The sequence below is a fragment of the Apium graveolens genome, unplaced genomic scaffold, assembly GCF_009905375.1.
Source record: "Apium graveolens cultivar Ventura unplaced genomic scaffold, ASM990537v1 ctg2313, whole genome shotgun sequence".
Classification (NCBI taxonomy): Eukaryota; Viridiplantae; Streptophyta; class Magnoliopsida; order Apiales; family Apiaceae; genus Apium; species Apium graveolens.
This window is the reverse complement of record NW_027417596.1, coordinates 118,130-126,744: the sequence shown is the minus strand read 5'-3', so window position 1 is coordinate 126,744 and position 8,615 is coordinate 118,130. Positions and strand designations below refer to the sequence as shown.

The following is an 8,615-nucleotide window of genomic DNA, read 5'->3' as shown; positions in this document are numbered from 1 at the left end:
ATTAAAGAATGGTCAATCATGAATTTAGGATTCTACTGAACTATATTTGGGCTACTTAAATATAGTCCATCTCGACTGGAAGTCCAAAAGAAATTATATTTTTTGCCACTCTATCCTTGCCTTGAATGTTGTCATACACAGCTCCATCCTCCAAAAAGAGGTTCACACCTGGCTCCTTTTACTCGTTTGTTTAATTGATGTCAAATCATCATAAACTTAACAATGAGAAGGTAGATAAAATGAAATTGAAATCAAAGTGGTTATGCTGCCAAAATTATAGGTTAAAATTGTGTATACTGTAGTGGGATGAATAGACGATTGGATCCTTTGAAGCAAGATGAGAAGAGAGAAATCGAGGAAAGCTTTATGTACATACTTGAACAGAGAACCACCATTCTGCAGGCAAAGAACAGACAAATGTACTCTACCGGGGTTTTAAGAAGAAACTAAACCCGATCCCCACCTAAAAGGCTAAAACAGTAGATTACCTAAACAAAATTCTCCTAAAATTTGCTAAATTTCCTCCCTTCATAAGAGTTAACTGTACACTTACCCCTTCCCCACCCTTTCTCTCTCCCAAACTTGATAATCTGGTTAGTTGATCATCTTCCTTCATGAAGGTCTTCAGAAAATACAGTTGTTCGAGAGATCACATCATTTTCAAATGCACTTATTCCAGAATATGGACCTGAAGAGAATATCGAGGATGCCCCATCTGAAGCCAAGGTAGGACGGTTGTTGGAGGTTAACACAGAATCCTGATACTCCATAACGTGCTGCACCATTTTAAGTGACTGCACCACTTCTCCCATAGTAGGCCGCTGGTTTGCCTCAGGGGCTACACAAGCTGCTGCAATGGTGCAAACCCTTGCAAATCTTCCTTTGGGTACTTTCCTCCGAGCCTGATATCAGCAAGTTCATCAAGACGATCCTTATCTCTGAGTATAGGCCTGGCCTGAAACAGATACAAGTTCTGAGATTCTTTCAACTGCTTTTAGATTGATGGCTAATGCTCCACTACAGGTCTAGAGAGGAATTTGAGGGAAATAAAATAAATCCAGAACTTAAAAGAAGAACATTACCAAACCATAAATACTTAGATGAAAAATACTAATTTTAAAGAAAACAGAGTACAATTCATGCATCAGATTACTAACCCAAGTCACAAGGTTTTCTTGTCCTGATGATTGTGACATATCCACAGGTCTCCGTCCTGTCAACACTCAAGCAGGACAACGCCGTAGCTGTAGACATCACTTTTTACAAGTAGATGACCAGTCATAGCATATTCAGGTGCTACATACCTGCAACACAGTTCATGTAAACTTAGCGTCAACTTTTATCTTGAAGCATTCCAACTGCTACATCACTGGCTAGTGTATGACATTTCCTCTCTCTCCAAGTTTAAATTAAAGAAATTCTTTATCTGATCATTAACAAGGTGTGAAGAGGGGCCTGACCCAAAGGTACCCATAACACGCGTAGACAGGTAGTTCTGCCTGCCTTCAGGGGCCAGTTTTGCAAGGCCAAAATCAGCAACTTTAGCTTGAAAGTTATTCTCCAGCAATATATTTGATGCCTTAAAATCTCTGTGTATAACACAGGGTTGGGAATCCTCATGCAGGTAAGCAAGGCCTCGTGCAGCGTCAAGGGCAATCTTCATTCTGGTCTCCCAGTTCAGTGGACAATTTAGTCCTAAAGGACCTACATGACATTATTAGCATTTGTCAGAAGCTTATAGTGAGGTATAGCCTATCAACAATCTTTATACTTTTACCCTTTCCACACTTTTTTGCTACTAACAGTCTAACACTAGGCAACATTCAATGTAGTCTTTATATTATGAGTTGCAAATTATGACTTTTTTCTGTTACTAACACTCAACATACAGTAATCAAGACGAAAAGACTTTATTTAATGCCTGGTATAGGATTAGGATCACAGAAGATATGTACAATGATAACTATTTACCATGGAGCCATTCTTCCAGACTTCCATTCGGTACAAGCTCATAACAAAGCAACTTCTGTGAAGAGTCGCTATTGCTATAATAACCTACAAGCTTCACTAGGTTTCGATGATGTAACCTACTAAGCATATCAACCTCAACCAAGAATTCTTTATCCCCTTGTTGTCCTCCGCTAGTAAGCCTTTTTATCGCGACCGCCGTACCATCACTTAACATTCCCTTAAAGACTCTGCCAAAACCACCCTCACCCAAGCACACTAATTGAGTCAAAGTTGTTTGTTGCTTCTTTTAGCTCTTCATATGCGAGGAAGCGTGTGCTGGTTGGGTGAAGGGGCAGGGATCCTACTCTGGAAGAGCTTCCGCTGTACTGGACTTGGCTGGAATATTTGAATTAAGAAATAAAACTATTAACTCATGGTAGTTAGAAAATTTCATCCGAACAATGCATTTCATAAAACAATCAGTTCAAACTTCAAACTATCCAGCTCACGTAGTCTTTAAGAAAACTGCAAAGATGTCTGTGAAGTCCTGCAATTGCTCGCATAAATACAATCAATACTAGATCAATGGAAGTTTGTATAATATGATAAAGGAAGTTAAACACACTTTTAGTTAAGAAAACTGACAATTTTAAAAAAAAATCAATAATCATTAAATTTATCATAAAGACGTGACTGCTCTGCTAAAAATAACCTTATGCAATTAGTCAGGTTAATTGATCATAGAGACATGACTGGTATGCTATCAATGACCTTATGCAATTAGTCAAGTTGCAGATTGCACTATCGCCAACTCGGAACAAAACCCTTGCTTATCTCATTGTAATGGAAAAGGAGCGACTTATTTGAGGTGTTCTGCTGGACAAAACTAAGCATCTGTTTGCCAGAAGTATATTGACTTTTTTTCCTTAAATTTAAATAAATTTTCCAATGTTAAACCCGTACGTGCGTAAATATTCTTAATCATATATGTAACAATATGACTACCCAAAAGAATTGTATTATGGTCAAATTGTTGGGTTATATGGTTTTTATGCTGTGTACATTCTTAACAAATAGTTGTGGATGAATAGTTGAACTAGAGCAAGGAAAAATGGATGAAGTGTTGTCCAAGGACCATATGTAACTCTTTCTTGCAGCATTAGTTGTGGAGAAATATAACTAGGAAATTCAATATGTTCTATACTGGTCCAGAGTAAACAAAAGATAAGCAACACCCTTCCCGTATTTATATACCATGCATACATATGCCCTCCCTCGTCATCCTAAAACCTAAGGTTCAGGAATAATTTTCATGTTTGCAAGAAGTAAATATTCTTGGGATCCCTCTTAGGCCTAATCTGACAGCAGGAATTTATATCCTCCACAATTATCTATATAATGGCATTTATCATGAAAGGTAAAAATTCATTACAGTACAGTTCAAAATTTACCATCTTAAGAGTAGAGCATTAAAATAAGTTTTTCCTAAGAGCAATTGAAGTTTAAAATGAACAAAGACAAGAAAGCAACATATAATAGGTAGACAAGATTGACAACGGATTTTTGAGTGCATTACCAGTTTCTGTGAGATAAGTTTCCTTCTTCTCTTTCTTCCCTTGCTGAGATGTATATGAACAAACTATCAGCAGTGAGATGATTCCAATTATCAGAATGCCAACACCTATACCGACAATCAAGATAATGCTTGGATGCTTCCCGTTACTTGTAGTATTGAGTTCTGTGGAAGACGGAGGTTTGTATGAAGGTGCACCAGCTGGTGATGCTGCAAGACATGGAGTTCTGAATTAGAGGAGTCATAACAAAGATAAAAAATGGTGCACAGTGAAAAGAAAAACAGCATCTTCGTGTTCTTTTGTTAAAGAATTACTAGCTGCCATCACTAATGCTACCTTTTCCCACAATCCCAATCTGAGTAACTTTTATACTTAGAGATGTGTTACTCAAAAATAGAACTCTACTGATCATAATTATGCAATATCTTATCTACTGGATGTAAGAAAATGCAAAGCACTTGCATTTGTTTAGTCATGTATTGTAAAGACAAGCTCAATCCAATTGGGAGTTAAGAAAGAGGTTGTATTTCATAATACCAGCGTGCAGTGGCCATCCTAAAGAGCGTTGGATGACTCATGAGATCCCTTTTGGTCTCAAAACTATGTATTATGACATCTATAGTAGTAACCACTTGACAAAATTTTTATGACTGCATATGTTTGGTCAAACAAGCTGATGCATGCAGGGAAGTTGCATCAGCAGTTTTACACTCTAAACCTGCAGTTTTTCAGCAGAAGAGAGATGGAAGCCTCGTGGGATCCCATTTTGGTCTCAAGAAAATTACGAGGTCTCGCTAATACCAATAGAACAGCATGACTTCAGCTTACATTGCAATTGCAATATTATTTCCACCATAGTTTCGCTCAGTAATTTCCATTCACACACAAAACCCCCAAAAAAAGAAACAGTTACTCACTATGATACAGCTACAAAAGCATTCTACCTTCATATAGTGCAGTTCTATTACTCCTATAAGATTATTCGCCCTAAATTGTTCTTTAAAGTATATTTCCTTTATTAATTCATGTTTTTACGTGCCTTTGGATCATTTAATAAGAAGGACTTCAGGTGCACATTGGACTAAAGCATTTCAGTCAATAAAGCAATTCAGTGATGGTCAATTATCAGAGTTTTGTGCGCCTTTCAATTTAATTATCAGATACCAAAGATACATTTTGGATGTTTCTCTGTATATGTTGGCAAAAATAAATTCTTGTAATAGTTTGAGGAGTTCACTAATTGACTTGCAAACAAAAAGTAACTTTGATGTTTCTACTTGGGTACGATTGTGAAGCATATAGTGCTTGCTCTAATATTAATATACAGGCCTAGGTGTAAGATACAGAAAATGTAAGCAAAAGGTTGAGCAAGTTAATGGCCTACTGCCCCCATTAAATAGCTATGAGTAGTGACCAGTTACGCATATCATTAGTGATTCTAGACTTCTGTAGCAGCAATAAATGTAGATGGAAATTACCCTGAGAAGACGCCTGAGGCTGAAACCAGGTGAAGTTGAGTATTTTGTAATCACCCACTAACTTGGGGTTTGTACGAACCCTGTGCATGGAAAGTGAAGAGTTTATTTCTGATGCTTCAACTTCAGAGAAGCTTTTGCCTGTATGTGGAGTGATAGCCACCGAAATGTTCCAATTTGATGATGTGACTACATAAAAGTAATTGGCGCAATTTGAGATCCCCGTAGTCCAAGTTGATAAGCAAACTCTTCTAATACAATATTCCAGTTTGGGTTCGATGAAACATTTATAAGGAGAATATCAAGCTTTATTGGATATACACAATGGCAAGCCTGCGTCCCTCGCTTTAGCACCATGTCATGTCCACAACAATCTTGAGAAACGTAAGCCAGCATTAGCATACAAATGTAAAAATAATTGACATCATAACTGAAGATTGTAAGGTTAAATGAGCTCATCAGTAATCTAGCCAGAGCTATTTCAATTAATTGAATTATAAAAAAAAGTTACAGGATTACTAGAAAAATATTACTTTCCTAAAAATGGAGACTTAATTTATTAATGATAATAAGAAAGAGTACAAGAACATGTTTTACTTGGTGGTCTTGGTGGATGAGCTAAACCGGTAGGTATAACACCAGGATCAGATTGTGTTGGAGTAATATTTTGCAACCATGGAGGCGTCATGACAGCAGTTGGAGGCAGTGATTTGCTCTTCCTCATTGACGGTTTTGAAAAATGTGAGTCTGAAGGAGCATGAGCGGAGGCTATCAGAGGGCTATTGTAGGGAGGTTGAGCAGGTGCAAGTGGAATATCTGGTACAGGATTATGTGTAATCCGTTTCCGATGTGGTTTATAGAATACTGGGAGATCAACTAACAAGCGGAAGTTGGGTATAACTGATGCCTGCAAAGGCCTATTACTTGGTGATATGATATGTCTTTCCATTGGGGTATTGGGTATATCTGCATTGCTGCTGACTACAGCAAAAAGTGAAATTAGCATCCATTTCAGCAATGAGCTTCGAAGCTTCTTCAATACTCCTGGAAGTCATTTAAAAAAGAAACTCAACACACATACAACAAAGGTAGATATATACTACAGCATAAAGCAAAGACTACATTCATTTCAGCAATGAGCTTTGGAACAATTGTAATACTCATGGCAGTCCTTTCAAAAAGAATAGCAAACACACATATAATAAACAGAGAATCACAGATACACCATAAGTACTAGATACTACACTAATAGAACAATAAGGCTCAGAAGCTCCACACTACAGCATACAGTACAGGCTACAGCATAAAGCAAAGACGGCATTCAATGAGCTTTCAAACTTTTTTCAGTACTCAAGGCAATCTTATTATGCAAAACGAACTGGTCACCGTATTAATAGATCCATCAATCTCGAAAGCTCCCTCCCCCCCCCCCCACCCCACCCCACCCTCAACATCGATTTAAGCATTAACCTGGGAATAAATATTTTTCATACCAGAATAGATGCATGTTTCTTCATCAATCATTTACTCAAGTCAAGTACAAATGCATGTGAAGCCAGTCTCCACTGTTACATAACATTGGAAATACTAAAGTCATACCAAACATACTCGGTATGTCCGATGGAACTTGGAAGCAGAGTTTACCATACCACTACCCTTAAGAGTAGAGACGATATTTCTAGACCCCTGACTTCAGAAATTCTCCGAAATGCATAATTGTGCTAATGCTAAATACCTATCTTACTAAAAACCATACTTTACATAAAACAAAACAAAACGCATATCTTTACACAACTTAAAAAAGCCGCATTTAAAGCAAACTTTTTTCTAGCTACAAATGCCAAAGAGTTTTAAACTTGGAGCTTTTTTCACATCAAAAGAAGAAACCTAAATTCCACAGCACAACTTAACTTCACCAACGCAATCCAAATTACATACTAATCTCACATTACAAAAAAAAAACAGCTACAATAATTACTGAAATCAGTAAAAATACAGATACACAGTTATATACACATGTAATATGATAAACCCTAGCTCAGAGAGCTTAATTTAACCAAACAATTACAAGAAAATATCACATTTGTAACATTTTGACAAGGTAATAACAACCCATTAAAAGTTAAGACCAAACAAACTCACCAGAGGAACCAAACGTTAAAAAGAGCCGTGGCATTATATTCTAAATCTGGGCTTAAAAGATCTGGGGGGGGGGGGGGCTCGAGTAGAGTGAGAGTGAGTGTAAGAACCAACAAGTCAAACAATTGTATGAAGACAATGTAGGAGGATTTAATGGTGGAGAATGCAAGAAAAGATGAGATGCAGAAAATGTATGTATATGTATGGAAAATTTTGAGGCAATTTGAACCAACCCCTCCAAAACAAAGATTAAATTTTGTGCAGAGAGGTAGAGAGAGAGATATAGAGGTGGGCCTCATTTGGAGTTGTCTTTAACTTCACTCTTGCCTGTCACTTTATGTTTTTTCTTGCACAGTGTACATTACACACTTATTTGTTATATTTTTTTATTTATGAAACAAAATCGGTTTGTTGGACAAAGTAGTTATTTGAGAGCTTATAAAGAAATTAGTGCTTTTTATAGAATGATTTGGAACAAATCTTGACAAAAAAGAAAGAATGATGTGGATCAAATATTTTTAAATCCGTATCTAATGGGTGCGCAATGGCCAAAAATACCTTTTTAAAAAAAATTATAACAAAAATATCATTTTTTCAAGTGTATGACAAAAAATATCCACCTAATACGCATTTGTGAAATGGGTAAGTCTAATACACATATGAGAAATGGGTATTAGATAAAAAATAAAAAAGGAAAAGAAAAAAACATAACACTTGTTATGGATTAAAAACTAAGGCTATTATTTGCTGTATTTATTACTAAGGTCCAGGAGCTCAAGGTCTTTAATGGCTGCTCTCGTATTTCGTAGCTTAATTCTGTCCTTTACGAGATGCCTACGTATTCTGTGAATTAGAGAATTCAAGCCAAAAAATGTAGTTCTGATTTATGGGGTGAGACCCCTTATATAGATGTGGGAGTCCTTGAATTGGACTTAGTATAGGAGACTTGGTGGTCAAGTCTCTGAATTAGGATGGACTTAGGAGTCCTAGGAAGTAGGAAGCTGATTCCTTATCCTACTAAGGTTCCTTGAGGCCAATCTACAAGGATTTATATCCCCATTAGGACTTATCTTAATAGCTGTTTTTCTCCCTTATTAATTAATTACGAAATTAATAAATAATCAGGGTTTTGGGCCCTCTTTGTTCCATCAGGCCTGATCTGGTCTGAATATCATACATCTTCTTATTGGGCCTAGCATCCCACACCTTGTATAATCAATGTAATATTTAATTACACAATCAGGATTTATTTATCCCTATCATTTGCCCCCCAACTTTTGGGAAACCGTATAAGATTTTGCAGAAGTTAAGTTCATTTGTTCCCTTGCAGGGTATCGTTTTTGCGTAAAGTGTGGAGCGACCTACATATTTACAACGATTTTCTTTTATTCCTTTTATTCAGGAATTATCTTAATTTTCAGGAATTTTTTCCCTAAATTCTGGGATTTTCCCTTAATTTCTTGGATTTTTCCCTTAA

General features: G+C 36.7%; 1 pseudogene; it reads right to left on the bottom strand.

The window, feature by feature from the left end:
• Nucleotides 1-575: 575 nt before the first annotated feature.
• Nucleotides 576-7,314, bottom strand: LOC141700411 (receptor-like serine/threonine-protein kinase ALE2; annotated as a pseudogene).
• Nucleotides 7,315-8,615: the final 1,301 nt, after the last annotated feature.